Source organism: Carassius carassius, chromosome 22, assembly GCF_963082965.1.
Source record: "Carassius carassius chromosome 22, fCarCar2.1, whole genome shotgun sequence".
Lineage (NCBI taxonomy): Eukaryota > Metazoa > Chordata > Actinopteri > Cypriniformes > Cyprinidae > Carassius > Carassius carassius.
This window is the reverse complement of record NC_081776.1, coordinates 30154871-30169637: the sequence shown is the minus strand read 5'-3', so window position 1 is coordinate 30169637 and position 14767 is coordinate 30154871. Positions and strand designations below refer to the sequence as shown.

General features: G+C 38.8%; 1 pseudogene; it reads left to right on the top strand.

Annotated features, from left to right (window-relative positions):
* The first annotated feature begins 11631 nt into the window (after window positions 1–11631).
* On the top strand, window positions 11632–14439 carry LOC132098528 (uncharacterized; annotated as a pseudogene).
* The last annotated feature ends 328 nt before the right edge of the window (window positions 14440–14767 follow it).

Here is a 14767-nt window from a genome sequence, read left to right as displayed (position 1 = left end):
TGGCACCCATGATGAATAGGGCTTTTACCAACTCAAGAAAGGGCATGAAGCAACCACGCGAAGCCCTCACCATATAGGATTTTAGAAAGAACGCAGAATACTAGCGTGCTAACTTACCACAGTGTGGATTTCAGAAAGTGTGCAAAGACTTCACGTGCACACTTACCATGGCATGGATTTTCAAATACTGTTCTAAGGAAGGGCTCTTGTGGCACTCTGATAGAGCAGCTCATAGATGGAATGTTGCATCTCAAAACCGTATCTTTGAGAGTCATCAACTCGATCTATGGAAACTATACTGGAGCGCTCTGGGGAAAAAACAGAGAACTCAATCTCATATGAGAGGAGAACTACGAGCTCAGAGTAGCGCGCTCATAGGCGACCCTTTTTTGGAAAAAGGGGAGCGCTGCTAAGTTACCACGAGGATCACCCAAATAGCCCCTCATGTTGAGGGAAGCGATGCTTGAGCTGTATAAACAAATACACACTGGCTGAATGGAGCCCAAGGAACCAAGGTCTAATCATCTCAAGAAAGGGAACTAAGCAGAGCAATTTTACAAACCTCGGGCGAGGGGAGCATCACCTGAGGCAGCATTTACAAGAAGACTTCTGTAACTGCCACCTCCACTTCCCGCTAGATGCGACAGCACCCCTAAGCTGGCCGGACATCCATGAAATTCCCTGCAGTGCTGTGCCAGGCCTGATGATCAAGGAGGCTCCCTCAGAAACCTGTGATCTCAGCCGCCTAATACCGGAACATGAAGCTGGATGGCTGGTGCTGGCGAGTGTTTAGTAAACACTGTAACTAAGCACTGCAAAGGAAACTCACAGAGTTTATTAGTAGACAGGTAAACACCAGCAATTAAATACACATAAGTATATATAGAGAGGGTTACATTTACTCACCCACCCTCCTGCGCTGTAGCCCCACTCAAGGGGCGCCTCCTTTTAGTCAGTCAGGTGGTTGCTATGAACCTAGAACCATAAAAACATTATAGGTCCAGCATAGGAGAATGTTATGCGAGAGGTTGCCACCTAACCTCGATCAGGTGGAGAGCTGGTGGTTACAGGGGAATTAGGAAGGGGAGGATAAAAGCAGAAGTTAACCCACTGAAGTCGATTAATGCATATACGCGTTACAAGGCTATTTTTTCCTGATAACCTCTTAGACTCCAGAGGGTTAAAAATCCCCAAAGGGAACGAGTAGATACCTCGGTATCACTCTGATTTGGACAAGAATGTTGCCTCGTCTAGATCATACCCCTTAAGTTCTGCTTACCTCCTTGTGACCCACAATTCCTCTAACTCCTGCCCGCAGGTGGGGAAGGAGCGCGAGTAGCGACACTAGACTTCTGTGCCCATCTTTGATCCTCAGATCGAGACAGGCCAGGACCCCTATGTTGTTCGGGCTCAGACCTGGACCTTCGTGGAACGAAGGATCTGAAAGCAGCAGAGTGCGCCTTCGTCTCCCTGAACTTCTCAAATCGCCGTCTCAACGGAAATACCCGAAAAGCTTAGAAGGCGAAACCTGAACATCGAGAAGAAAGCATTTTTCTTTCATCCCGATGTCTGCCAGGTTCATCCACAGATGTCTCTCCGCTGCCACCATGGCCGCCATAGTCCTGCCCATGGCGGAGGCAACCTGCTTGGTAGCACGGAGAGAGATCCGTGGTGCGGCGCACCAAAGCTACCTGATCAGAAAAAGGCCCCTGCCTCTATCCAGGTCTCTTAGCAGATCAGTCTGATATGCTTGAAGCACCAGCATTGTGCTGTAATAAAGCCACAGCCTGACCTGCTACTACGTATGCCATGCCATTTAAGCAAGATGATTTTCTGAAGGGGCTTAAATGGCATGGAGGGTAATTAAGAGAGGATGTTTCCCCTGCAGAAAGAAAAAAATTTTCACAGACAAAATTTATAAATTATTTATAAAAAAAAATTGCTCTTTCTACATGGGGCGTTCCCTCATAGCCGCTTTCGCGCATCACCTCGATGTCGGCAGATTACTTTCATGCCGAAACCGATGGATGCGAGAAGAAAACGACATCTTTTATTTCTTTTTAATCTCTGTATGGAGATCATGCAGAAATAAAAGGCTCACCTGAGCTTGAGGGTTATGGTCAAAAGGTAATTTTCACTCAATAACCTCCAACAGCTCTCCATACGCCGGGCAGGAGAATTGAGAAGGCTCAGCCTCAGCTTTTTCACCATCCTCAAATATCTCCTGCTTTTCCTGGGTAAAAACCCAGCAGAGCACAAACCTCAGTATCAGAAAATGTTAAAGATATAACATCATCCTCACGAGGCTCTCTCTCGTCCGCCGCCCTTCTTTCTTTCTTTTAATTTTTTTACGAGCACGAAAGGGAAAGTCCCTCTTTAAACCATTCAGACAGATCCACCTGTATTCTCACGAGCTCATTCTCTTCCAAGCCTCAATGCGGACAGATCCTGAACCGCAGGAAGCAGTTGGCTGCCTTTTTTCCCCTTTTCTTTCAGAAGAGAGACGAAAGAGAGCAGAGATTTTTTCATTGAAAAAACGCTCACAATGCACGCAGATTGCCTCCTCAAAGACATCGCGTGCGTGCTCTTCACCCAAACAAATGATGCAAAGATCGCGTGTGTCATCGGGTGTCAAATAACGCCGACACGGATGCACACATCGTCTAAACGCTTGCTAGTTGTCGCCATGATAAACAGAGAAAGATCGCCCTTACCGGTTCTTTCAGATGCAAAACAGTCAGTGAAGATAAAATGACGTGCTCTCCCGGTGCTTATTTATAGTCGCGCCGGTAGTGACGTCGGAGGCTGTCGCCGGCCAACAAGTTGGTGTTTTTTCAATGTATGCTTCAGACACGGGTCACGATGAGGTGTTCCCCAAAGCGGCCCCTAGAGGATGCAGTTTGAAGTACCCTCGAAAGGGAACACAATATTAATGACAAGTAAGAAACCATTCAAATTTCCTCCTGGTTCTGAGATATAAATCCTGGGATATCATCTTGAACAGCAGTGTGATCAGGGATGGTACCCTGCGTCTACATCTGTAAAAAAAAAAAATAAACACAAAAATACAAATGTAAACATTTGACTTGATGATGATCAAAACAGAAAAAAACACAAAATAGGGTGCACTATGCCAATGCAATTAAAAACAGCTGTTCACATAGCTAGATACTGCACTAGCCCGATCAGTACTGTTTTTGCTGGATATCATTTACCAAACAGCTATAATCTATCAAAGACGAGCAGCTGAAATGAATTAATCAAATACAGTCTTAGAACAACTATCTAGCATCATAAACAGCTATCAGTAAATAGATTTATGTTAGCCGTTTGATTTTCAGGATGAATCTGTTTTAACCAGACGTGCACATGGCAAGAATACCACAGAAACTTAACCACGGGAATGCTACTCAAACGTTAGCATTTGTTTATAGATTTGGATCGTATACATAAATTTACATTAAAATAAGCACATTGTTTTTAAAATTAATGGACAAACTATCGAAATTTTAACTGCTAGCTTGAATCACCTTGGCTAATTAGCTAGCTAAGTTACTTAATTTCATGTGGTGTAAATCCGTGGCGTTTAGTATACATCAACATCACTGATAGATGTTAAAACTATGCATGACTTCCAAGAAACTCTTAACTCTTAATAATCTCACCGGATTATTGTGATTTTTGGTCAATGTAACCACCACGATCTTCCAACATGGATCTCCGTGTTCGTTGCAGGTTCAAATGCTTACTTCTAAGCGCCTCCTTCCCATAATGCAAAAAAAAATACTGTATGAACATGTTATTTCAGATAGTGGGTTAGTGGCGCAGCTTGCTGCGTGTCATACGGATATTTACACAGTGTTCAGAAAGAACAGGGGACACACATTGGGAGCGCAGTTCCTCAACTAAATGTATAGGCAGTCTCGAATAAAATACGGAGTGTAGGTTATTAATAGGGTAATAAAAGGCTATTGCACCCACGATAACATACACATTTGCGCATGCACAGAAAACACTGCAAACTTTCTTTTTTTCTGTCTGTGGAATATGCTATGCAATATTATTATTGATAACATTTGCAGCAGAGTAATCAGGTGTTTAATTTGTCTAATATTCATTCAGTAAATGCATACAATATTTAATTTGTTAGTAATGGATTACCGTCGACTATTGATTGAATCAGTCGTTGCGTTTAGCAACCTACAAAAATAAAATAAAAAATTGAATTGCTAACTTCTCCACTGATAAATAATAACTTTTTTGTAATTATAAAAATACAATTGCATATCGGCATTTATCTCCAAACATACCAGACCATCTTACTCTATCCGACATCTTTGCTTGATTTCCTAAAATTAACAGTAAGGCGCAGTTATTAAAAATAAATTTGGGTGTAAATTTACAGAAACATTTAATAATTTGACAGTGTTGATAGTGCTCGTGTCATGATCTATTTGAGCACAGGAAATGACTTCATTATTGTTTGGTACATATGATCTCACAGAAAGGTTCTGAAAAGGGATAGTTAATATTCTGATTTCATATTCTCAAAATAGTGATGTTTGAGTTGTTACAGTTCTTGGTTAACTGTTTATGGCTATTACTAGTTTGTTAAAAATACATTTTATTGACTTCTGTGGTTCCATATTTGGTTCAGCTCTTTTAAGCCATTGCTAGTTTGCTAAAAATGCACTTCATTGATTTGTTTTTATTATTATTATTATTATTTGTTAAATGTAGCTCTGCAGATCACTGATCTTTGTTATGTGAACATATTTGGGCTAAAGACTAAAAATGTACACAATTTAAATAAAGTTTTTTTTGTTTTGAAAATGTGCATGTATTTTAATCTAATGTTTATTTACAGAAAAACTATTTTGCATTATATATATAATATATTAAAAAGGTTTTATTGTCATACTAAAAATATATTTTTAAGAAACTAGTAGTGGCTCTTTTAGTGTCATGAAAATAATGAGCTGATAGTATATGTAAGATATACTGGGATTAAAATAATGATTATCTTAAAATAAATTTCTATTGTACTTCTAGTACAACAGAAGTAATATAAATACAATTTCGAACAGTATAGTTGAACACTAAATATACGTATAGTGGTTCCAATTTAACACAATTTCAATAGAGTAAATATATTGCGAATACCTTAAAATTAATCTGAAACATATTTTAAAATACTCGTAATATACTTGAAATTGTTTCAAAATAATACATTATATATGCACTTAGTATAGTGTTATTTAAATATATTAAGTATGTAAAAGTGCAATTTCAATATATTTCCTTTTCACCTAGAGTCAAACCCCACATACAGTGACTTTTTTCATTTGCTGTATACTACTATATTTGCCATACCGGCCTTTTCTTTATTTCTCACATTTGGATTGACGAGATTTGATTTATACCGTGCCTACACATTTTAAAGGTGTTAGTAGCAAGCCGCAACCTCCTGTTCTTTCTCATGAAGCCAACAAGGAAGTTACTAAAACTGCAATTCATCGACTGGCTGCAAAAGGGAGTCAGTCCCATAGACTCCCCATGTTAAAATGCCCAATTTTACAGCAGAAAAAAACTTGTTTACAGCCTGGTTCAAAAAATGAGTTTGGTCTATATAACTAATTTTGCCCTTCATGACAACTGTGAGGGGGGTGATTTTTTTTTTTTAACTAATCCATTTAAATTATATTAAGCTTTAAAGCTCTGCATAATTAAAGGAGATAGATTGAGACTGCCGTCGCGCAAGTTGGGCATGGTGACTCGCTGCCAAGATGGCGGCAGCCCGCTCTGCCCACTTTGCGCTGGAGACATCACACTACGTCCATGTTTTTATACAGTCTATGATTAGTAGTTAATGTTGGCCATTAGCCTACTGAGAAAATGAAATTGTATGTTAGCTAGGTTATAAGTTTTTTGGCTAGCTGCCTTTCCTGTTTTAGAATTTGTTTGTTTTAGTTTTTAATGGAATTTCAAATTTACTGCATTTTTTGTATTTGTATTTCAAAGAGATACTCCACCCCAAACTGAAAATTTTGTCATTAAATCACTTACCCCCACGTCATTCCAAACCCGTAAGAGCCTAGTTCATCTTCAGAACACAATTTAAGATATTTTGGATGAAAACTGGGAGGCTTTTAACTTTATCATAGACTGCCAAGTAAAATACACTGTCAAGGTAAAGGTCCAGAAAAGCATGAAAGACATTATCAGAATAGTCCACCTGCCATCAGTGGTTCAACCGTAAAGTTATGAAGCGACGACCATACTTTTTGTATGTGAAGAAAACAAAAATAATGACTTTATTCAACAATTTGTCTCCTCTGTGTCTCTCCGCATCAACGTAGCACCATTTTGGAGAATATCCGCTGAACGCAAACTGTGTACAGAAGAGCGTACACAGCTTGCGTTCAGCAGGTGTTCTCCAATATGGCTCTACAATTTGCTACTGTAAATCTTTTAAGTAAAAACCCTTTGAAATATCTAACAGTGAAAGTGCACTGGCTAGGTTCTTAATTCAGTCTTCATCATGTCTGAAACTTGTAAAAGGTGATTTTCACATATACGTACCCATATAAACTAACTGGATAGAACCTTTGAAAGAGGACGCCACTTCATAACCCCAATGACATGTCCATGCTCACTCAGCCCAACAACTATTGTTGGTAAGGGATAAATGAAGCAACTCCTCTCGTAGCTGTATTAATGCCATATAATGTTTGTCTTTGGGGATTGTTTGTATTATATGTTGTCATATCATTTAAGTAAATAAGGCCGCTGTATGAGTTCTCACCTAAGACTGTAGCACAAGAGACAATATCACATTCTGTGTATTGATTTTTGTTTGTTCCTTCACCCCTTAAATGTGTCTTAAGAATTTTAACAAAACATAGGCTACAGTATGTTCAGTGAAAGACCTTGATAAGTCAGTCTTTCCTCACCTTATACTTTCATGAGCTCGGTTTTGCTCTACTATTGCTAAACATCTGAACTCTGTAGAGTGCGCACTATTGAGAATCAATGTTCCAGATTGGGCACATTTTTCAGGAGAAACCTTTAGTTGAGAAACTCATTGCAGCTAAAGACAAGTCTCATCATGTATTAAAAATCTGAGAATGATGAAATTATTTTAAGATGATGTGGTGTAATTTATTTATTTTTTAAGAAGAAACTTGGCAAACCAAAGAAAATGTGAGGTATGAATTGAAACATTTAGTATGGAAACTCTGCCCTTACAACATCTGTTAGCAGAACCAAACATAACTTTTACCTGCAGCACAAATGTAACAATGAGGGGATTTACAAATAAAACCATTTAGTAATACTTCAATAATTTATTTTAGTTGAAACTTCTGTTGACCTGTTTGTGATTAAATGTACAATACAATACACTGAATTTAATTTGAGTTCTACTTGTTGAATATGAAAATAGTATACTGTAGATAAAAAAAATGTTTTGAGTTGCAAATAATTATAATACTAATTCATAATGATGCAGTACTTTTCAATAATTTAAATGCAAATGCAAAGCAGCTTTACACAGACCCTGGACCAAAAAAACAGTCTTAAGTAGCAAGGGTATATTTGCAATAGCCAAAAAACACTGTATGGGTCAAAATTATAGATTTTTTTTTATGCCAAAAATTATTAGGTTATCAAGTAAAGATAATGTTCAATGAAGATATTTTGTAAATTTCCTTCCTTATTTTGATTTGTAATATGCAGTGCTAAGGACTATATTTGGACAAATTTAAAGGCGGTTTCTCAAAATTTAGATTTTTTTACACCCTCAGATTCCAAATTTTCAATAAATTATCTCAGCCAAATATTGTCATATCCTAACAAACCATACATCAATGGAAATCTTATTTATTCAGCTTTCATATGATTTATATTAAATCTCAATTACACGGTCACAAATTTTTTTTTTTTTTTTTTTTAAATAGTAGAAAGTAGTTGTAAAAATATGTAATTAACATATAAGTCATGGATTTGAAATTGTGAAAGAAATTCACAAACTTGATCAGAAGGTTTATTACTTTACTATATTCCCAATACACTCCAATGCACCTGTACCAACACACTTTTTTTCCATTAATGGTTCTTTTAATGTCCCGTTCGGAAAATGGCAACGTTGCACTTGGAAATGTGGACTGCAGCCGTTTGGGGGGCTTTAAATTCAGAGACATTAACTACATGAAAAGTAACAAAATGTATTAAAATAACTTAAATTCATATGTCACGTATAACCGCCAAATCATTTCATTGTATTTTTAATTACGGATGGTTTTATTCCTTCCACATGCACTGAAACATAGGCAGTACATTCACATTCCTCCACCAATTTACGGAACAGTCTGTGTTTTAGTGCATGTACAAGAATTAAAACTAATGTTATGCTTTCCTGCAGTGTTAACAATAGATCATGTCACGTAAAAGGGAAGCAAAACATTCTGCAAATGATATTTAGTGTTGTGTCCGCTGACTTTAACAGGTTCAGGTTTAATGCACTTTCATGTTCTATACAGGCCATTACACATTTATTTCTACACATCGCTTACTGCGCCTGTATTAATACTTTTCGGTGATTCACAGTCTTTAAGTCCATATAGCCTAATTTGTGCTGTTATTGATGGGAAAACAACATTTACTTATAGTAGTATTTGTAACAGTATAGTAAGTCTACAAAGTAACCGCAGTTTATCACAGGACATCTCTTCTTTAGTGCACTTGTGTGGCAGCGACCCTGGTTCGAATCCAGTCCGCAGTGTTTACTTCAGCCAGTATTCAGATGTCTCTGTCCAATGTTCCACTGATGTTCTCTGAATAATTGAGTTGACTGGTATGCTGGGGGTGTTAGTAAAAGGCAATTTGTTAAGCTGGGCCATTATTTATAAAGGAAAATTTATTTCATTAGAAACGCACAATAATTGTCCCATTAGCACACTTCAAGTTTACTTGCCATTGCAATGTAGTATGACCTCAGTTTGTTATTAGTATATTAATGTATGTTCAACATTCTTACAGTGTAATTGAATTGCAATTGTAATGTCACCAAAATACATTTTAAGTTTATGCTGAATGAATTCTGCATTTCGAAAATTAAATAAAAGAGTGTATATTTAAAGTGTACTTAAGTAACTGGAATAGTTCCACTTTAGCACAAACAAGAATATTTAATATAACTTTAGTTGAACTTCAGCACTACTTTTGCACAACTAAATGCATTTAGTATAAAATTATTTGTTCCGATTTAGCAGACTTTATGTATATAAATTTATAGTGTGCCACAAAAACATTCAGCTTTATTAAAGTACATACAAACAAATTGTACTTTAGTGTACTATTTTTTCACTAGGGCAGCCAACGGCAAGAAGGCTCACAAAATTATGAATTACAGATGAAGAGGAGATGGCCACGTAGCCCCCTTTTGTTGGGGCTACGTGGGAACTATCATCTGGAGATGCTGTTGCTTTGTTTTGGTTTATTTTTATTGTTATTTCGATGGTTTGTAGAAGCGTGCGTGTATGTGTGTGTGTGTGTGTGTGTGTGTGTTTGTCGTTCGGTCCTTGGTTTATCAATTTTCTTTTTTTCTTTGATAATTGCAAGAAGCCTTTATTGTGAAACGTGTGTTGATTGTTATGAGTGTGCTTCTAAATTTGTTCTAATTGTGCTTGAATACTTTTTGTATTTTTGTTGTAGTAATCACAATTATTGATTATTGCTTTGTTGTATTGGTTATTTCGGGGGATTTAAGTATTTGTAATTTGTGTGTGGACAACTTTCCTTATTATAATCCATCTATGATGGTGTCTTCAAGTGTATAACCTGCTTTCTGCTTGTTACAGGAGCTGAGTGCCTAAGGCAGGAGTACGATTCCTGGTGTTGGTGTTTCGTTGGAGTGGTCGTGTGTGTGAATGTGTCACAGGTGTAAGTGAAAGGTGGTTTGCTGTGTAGGCCAATTGTGCCCTTTTGTTCTGCTGTCAAGTCTCGGTTCCTGTACCTTGAACTTTGGATGTCCTTGAGGACCCAGGTTGCCCATTGTCTTATTTTCTTGAAGTTTGTAATTGATATGTGAACGGTTGCATTCAGCGACTGTTTTCTACCTTTATGTAATAAAAACACTTTTAATTATAATAACTTGATAGATGTCTCTGGGCTAGACCCAGGGTGGTGAAGTCGTGCTAAACTGTTGTCCCTTTAGCACTTTGCCATATTTGGCATAGTCAGCAGGATCTCACGGTGGTTATTTAGAACTTGTTTTCTTTTCTTCTGACAGTTGGCTTCAGTTTTTTTTTTTTTTTTTTTTTGGCAACAGCATCTGCCTGGATTGTGGAGAGCAGTGGGTTTTTTTTATCTCTTTTCTGTGGTGGTTAGTGCTGGGTTAACCCTTTTGCATTCTTCAAATTCACAACCCTTTGTTATGTTCAGGATGAAAACATCCACTACATTAAACTGCTGTAAAAAATGTATCAGATATTTTTTTTTCTTTTTTTGCATAAATCTATTAATCAACCTCTGTCCTTTTCAAAATTAAATTAAATTCAAGATTTTAACTTTTTAATTGCCAAGTTCATAAATGATGTCACTGATTTAGGGGAAAAAAACACAAAAAATGACTTATTTTCAATATAAAAGTAATTGTGGCTGATATATTTTTTTAACCTTTTATAACAGTCTTGGGCATGTCAAAGATTAGTAACAACATTGGCTTTGATGCTTTGTTAGTTTTGTTGTGCAGCATTAGATTTCAATTTTTTTCTCCCTAATTTGTTGTTGGTGGCTGTTTTTGCCCCATTGGCTTCCATTATAACGACATTTTTTGATTGCAAAGCCATGGCACCATATAATCATGGATTCTTGATGTATATACAAGCCAGAAACTAAGCTTTTTTTCTGCACAGGCCTATCTAAAGGGTTAATGGTTCCACCTAGTGATCAACTGTAAAAGTAACAAATTTTACCTCTTCCCAACAGGGAACACCACAAACGATCAAGAATGCATGATTATATGGTGTCATGGCTTTGCAATCAAAAAATGTTGTTATAATGGAAGTCAATGGGGCAAAAACAGCCACCAACAACAAATGAGTGAGAAAAAATTGAAATCTAATGCTGCACAAAAACTAACAATGCAGCAAAGCCAATGTTGTTACTAATCTTTGACATACCGAGCAACAGAGAAGGACAGCCGAGCAACAGAGAATGACAGCAGCTTGTAAGTGTTTTGTCTCATTTTCTCATTGGACTACTGTGTGATCGTCATTGCTAGAAAAATTTTTGATTTTAAATTGTGTGTCTTACCCTGGTAAATACGAGCTGAAAGTGGCGCTCGGTTTCACGTTTCGATCTGCTAAATAGTGAGGCGTGGCCAGCTGACTTCAATCACAGTAATCAGGCAAATACAAAAGCAGTAGGTTTCACCGGGGCAGCGGTCGCAGCAACCCTCGAATGAATCCTCTTTGTGTGAAGACCGACGAGTTTAAAGACCATCGACTCTACCTGCGCGACTCCACTGAGCAAGGACACCGACAGGGCACTTGAGTATTGCTTTTCTCCTCCTTTACTTTTTGTATAGCTTGTTCTCAAATACTTATTTTTGTTACACTTGTAGTCACTATGTGCTTTCAGTTCTCTACTATCTCTACTAACACTCGGAGAACATGCTATGCACATCGCAGGAAGGCCTGTCCGACAAACCTATGGCCTGTCCCTCTGACCTCTACTACCACGCTTCCTATTCCAGTTGGTCTCTGGAACTGCCAGTCTGCAGTTAACAAAGCAGACTTAATTTCTTCCATTGCTACTCATTCCGGTCTCAACCTCATGGCACTGACTGAGACTTGGATCAAACCTGAAGACACTGCCACTCCCGCAGCCCTCTACACTAATTTCCCTTTTCCCACACTCCTCATATGACTGGGAGGGGTGGAGGTACTGGTCTCCTTATATCAAAAGAATGGAAATTTGATCTTCTGCCATCACCTACAGGTTATGGTTCATTTGAATCACATGCCATTACTGTGACCCACCCTGTTAAAATCCACTTTGTGGTCATTTATCGTCCCCCAGGTCAATTGGGAAACCTCTTGGAGGAGTTGGATGTGCTGCTATCAAACCTTTCTGAAGATGGTACTCCTCTGGTACTGCTTGGTGACTTCAACATCCACCTAGATAAACCCCAGCTGCTGACTTCAAAACTCTGCTTGCCTCATTTGATCTTAAGCAAGTGTCTACTACAGCGACTCACAAATTAGGCAACCAACTGGACCTCATCTACACGTGCTGTTGCATTACTGCTAACCTAGCACTTACTCCTGAAGCAGCACACACTTCAACGCAGGTCACGTTTCGACGGAACTTGTGCTCACTCTCTCCATCTCGCCTATCTTCTGGGGTTTCATCCTCACTTCCTTCCACTCTCTCAGTTTTCAGCTCCGGACACAAACAGTGCTACTGACACTCTTTCCCCACTTGAACATCTTGCTTGGACAACTTTTGCCCACGGTTGTCTAGACCAGCACGCACCGCCTCATCTGCCCCCTGGCTGACCGAGGTTCTCCGTGAACATTGCTCTAAACTCAGGGCTGCAGAGAGGAAATGGCAGAAATCAAGAAACTCTACCGACCTCAGTGTGTATCAGTCTCTCCTCTCTTCCTTCTCTGCAAATGTCTTCATGGCTAAAACATCCTACTACCACAACAAAATTAACAGCTGTTGTGACGCTCGGACACTCTTCAAAACTTTCTCTTCTCTTCTTTATCCGCCTCCACCACCTCCTTTATCGACTCAGCGGACGACTTTGCAGTTTTCTTACTCACCTTATCAACTCCTCTCTTCACTCTGGAACATTTCCCTCAGCATTTAAGCAGGCTCGGGTAAGCCCACTGCTCAAGAAACCATCTCTAAATCCAGTGCTTCTTGAAAACTATAGACCGGTATCCCTTCTTCCATTCATTGCAAAGACACTTGAACGAGCTGTGTTCAACCAGCTTTCTATGTTCCGCGTACAGAACAACCTCCTGGACAGCAACCAATCTGGCTTCAAAAGTGGCCACTCAACTGAGACTGCTCTGCTCTCGGTTACTGAAGCCTTGAGACTAGCAAGAGCAGCTTCAAAATCCTCAGTACTCATCTTACTGAACCTGTCTGCTGCTTTTGACACAGTTAATCAACAGATTCTCCTGTCCACACTCAGAAAGATGGGCATCTCTGGAACCACACTCCTGTGGGTTAAGTCCTACCTCTCTGACAGATCTTTCAGTGTGTCTTGGAGGGGTGATGTTTCTAAGTCACAACACCTTGCTACTGGGGTTCCTCAAGGCTCAGTACTTGGACCACTTCTCTTCTCCATCTGTATGATGTCATTAGGATATGTCATTCAGAAGCATGGCTTTTTAAATCACTGCTACGCTGATGACACCCAACTCTACTTCTCATTCCAACAATATGACCCGATGGTAGCTACTCTCATTTCAGCCTGTCTGAGTGACATTTCTAGCTGGATGAATGACCATCACCTTCAGCTTTACCTTACGAAGACAGAACTCCTGGTGATTCCAGCTTACCCATTGCTTCATCACAACTTCTCTATACAGCTGGGTTCGTCAACCATTACTCTTTCGAGGACTGCCAGAAACCTAGGAGTTGTGATGGCTCATAATTTAAGCTTCACAGACCACATTGCTACAACGACCCGGTCCTGCAGGTTTGCCTTATACAACATTAGAAAGATTCGACCCTTCCTGTCAGAGCAAGCCTCCCAACTTCTTGTCCAAGCTCTTGTTCTCTCCAGACTGGACTATTGTAATGCTCTCCTGTTGGGGCTTCCCTCATGTACTATCAAGCCTCTACAACTGTTTCAGAATGCAGCAGCGAGTGTTGTCTTCAATGAGCCAAAAAAGCTCACGTTACTCCTCTTCTCATCAGGTTACACTGGCTACCACTAGCCGCTTGCATCAAATTCAAGGTACTGATGCTTGCCTACAAGACGACCACTGGTACGGCAATCTGGCAATCTTATGTGCCCTCCAGAAGTTTGCGCTCTGCAAGTGAACGACGCCTTGTGGTGCCATCCCAAAGAGGTTTAAAATCACTCTCACTGACCTTTTCCTGGACTTTGGCCAGCTGGTGGAATGACCTCCCAATCTAAATTCGTACAGCTGAGTCTTTACTCATTTTCAATAAACATCTAAAGACTCATCTTTTTCGCCAGCACTTAACCAACTAATACTAGCACTTTTCCTTCTTTTCTTGTCTTTTCATTTATTAAAAAAAAAACCTGGCTATGCAGTCTGTACTAGACTAACTGAGACTTGTCATGGCACTTGTATACTGTTGTTGTTCTCTTGTTGACCTGACTGCTTCTATTGTTTTCATTTGTAAGTCGCTTTGGTTAAAAGCGTCTGCTAAATGATTAAATGTAAATGTAAATGCCCAATAATAAAAACTGTGATAAAAAAAAAAAAATTATCCAGCCGCAATCACTTTTTATATTGAAAATAAGTCATTTTGTCCAATGTTCCACTGATGTTCTCTGAATAATTGAGTTACATTTATATTTACATTTACATTTATTCATTAAGCAGACGCTTTTATCCAAAGCGACTTACAGATGAAGACAGTGGAAGCAATCAAAAACAACAAAAAGAGCAATGATATATAAGTGCTATAACAAGTCTCAGTTAGGTTAACAGTACACGTAGCATGGGATTTAAATAATATAATAAATAAAAAGAGAACAGATAGAATAAAA